This window comes from Penaeus chinensis, chromosome 41, assembly GCF_019202785.1.
Source record: "Penaeus chinensis breed Huanghai No. 1 chromosome 41, ASM1920278v2, whole genome shotgun sequence".
In the NCBI taxonomy this organism is placed as follows: domain Eukaryota; kingdom Metazoa; phylum Arthropoda; class Malacostraca; order Decapoda; family Penaeidae; genus Penaeus; species Penaeus chinensis.
Genome location: NC_061859.1, coordinates 4,140,943 through 4,143,442, shown reverse-complemented (window position 1 = coordinate 4,143,442; position 2,500 = coordinate 4,140,943).

Sequence of the window (2,500 nt, the reverse complement as noted above, 5' to 3'; positions counted from 1 at the left end):
TCCGTTTATTCCACGATTCACCTTTCCATCCTGTAAATGAAAGTTGTTGCTTTGCTAAATCTCTTCCTTCCGTCTGTATCTTGCATCCCCCCGCTCCCCTATGCATGTATTCTCCCTACATTCCTTTTCCCCTCCGCGCTGTCTAAAAATCCACGAGGTTTTTTCCCGATTTTATGAGACCTATTTCAGCTGCGCAGCCCATCCTTGATTTGATTTTATAGCGCGTATGTCGGGGCTTCGGCTGAGAAAGACGTCATCAAGTGCTCAGTGAAATAGGGGAAAAACGTAGAGAAAGCGCGTGTGAAGTATGCCAGCGCTAGGACCAGCAAGATTGCCTATGCTATCCGTGTCTAACTGCCGCCGACGGAAAGTTTCCGAGAATCAAATTTGGTTCTAACTTTACGTGGAGCAAGCCGGAACTTTTCCCAAAATAGCTGCGTAATATTCGTCGTTCAGAGCGGAGAGCGAGACCAGGCCCATTGTCAAAAGGGAATTCGGTCTGTTGTTAAAAAGGAATTTTATGACGACAAATTCAAAGAGCTTTGTCGTTATTTTAATGGCTAAATTGTGTTATAAAGATTTACATTTATCATCGACCCTGTTACTATTATTGTTCTCATTATCATTGTCATTATTATTACTAATAATACTGTTACCATCATTATTATCGTTATGAACATTGTTATTATCACTATTACTATTATTACCATTATTAGTACTGTTATTATTACCATTCAGTGGCAACAGTTGCACCCCCCCCCCCCTTGCTGCTCTGTAACTGGTCTGGCGCCCCCTGTTGGAAGTGCGGCGCCCCTTTTCTATGAAATGACATTTGATATACTGACGGAGGAACCTCGTTCTCAGATCATCCAAATACGAAACATATAATCGGAGATTATCATTCTCAATGTCATGTCAAATAATTATTAAACAAATCATTATAAAAAAAATAGAATGACAATCTTGCTCTGTCGAGGTAGTAGCAGGGTATAAAAAGTAGCATGGCTAAAACTTTCCATGAACAATTTTTCAACCACTCAAGGTGAGCATGACCTACGGTGTAAACTAAACTGATTTCCTACAGCAACATTGTGATGGTACAATATCAATCAGTTACCGAAGGTTTATAAGCGCCCCCCTTTATCAACTGCCCCCCCCCCCCCTTCAGAATAGTTCTGGATTCGCCCCTGTTACCATTATCATTACATTTACGATTACTGTTATCGTTGCCAACAGTCTCATGCCAATATCCGTATGTTTGTTTTTATTTGATACCTTGACACGATTTTTCCTACTGTGCTCGGGAACTACGATCAAAGAAGTCTTTTTATTGATTTGTTTTTAATCGTCCACAGGGTATTAAGCTAAAAGTACATAGTTCCTGAGATGGCGGTGCTACATTATGCATTGAATAATTCCTATAACAGTTTCTCGGCGCAGTCATTGGTTGGACACATGACCCTCCCAACTGTACCTATATTCTGTGAATCTGTTACAAAAGGCATGGAGACGAGACCTCTAGTTGCAGGGGTAGTGTCTGGTTCTAGTTGCTATAAAACAAACTGACTAAAGACAATTAAACTGGTCCTTGTACATAGGTACCGAGTGAGTATGTAGTAACAGGGTAGGTATACGCACTTAGCTGTTCATAAACACTAACTTACGCCATCGTTTTGCAACAGATTGGGCATGTAGCACACACTTACCCCTCATTTTCGGTGTCTTGAAATACTTTCCTTACAGTATCAACCTCCCTACCCCTCCCATTTCCAACTCCCTTGCCCTTTCCCGTTCTCCTTCGCACTTCGTCAACCTAGAAATCTCCTAAAAGGTACACAGGTTTCTTTTGTATATCTGTGATACTTTAAACCTGCGCATGTATGTATATCGAAATTGCAGTCGAAAAACTCACCACTCTCTAAAATAAACAGAAAAAGAGACCTAGCGTATATAAAGTATGACAACAATACATGAACCATTTGATTATCAATAATATGGAGTTTCTAACAATCATCATTTGCATGTTTATCTCTCACCAACATTTAGTTTCGTAACCCCTGTTTCGCTGTAACTCTTCTGGGAGCAAACCTTAACGCTTTTAGAAATAGCTGATACACTATTCGTTATTCAGAGCAGAAAGTGGCCAGCCCTTCGCCAGCAGAGAATTAGGTTAAAGGAATTTCATGTCGACAGATTCGCAGAGCTGAATCGAGAGTTAATTGTCAAATTGTGTTAAAGCGCTTGTTATTCATCCTGATTGGAAGTGGACGTCTGTGTTCAGGAGAGTTCTTGTTGTTTTGAATGCATGTTAAAGACCTTTACAGTTTTTGTTTATTAGTCGTGTCATTATTGTTCTTATTTTTACTGGTATTGTTGTTGTTATTGTTATAGTAATTGTTATCATCACCATCATCATTGTCGTCGTTATCATCACCAACGTCATCGTCATCATTATGATTATTGTCATTATCATCTATATTATTTTCATTATCATTATTTT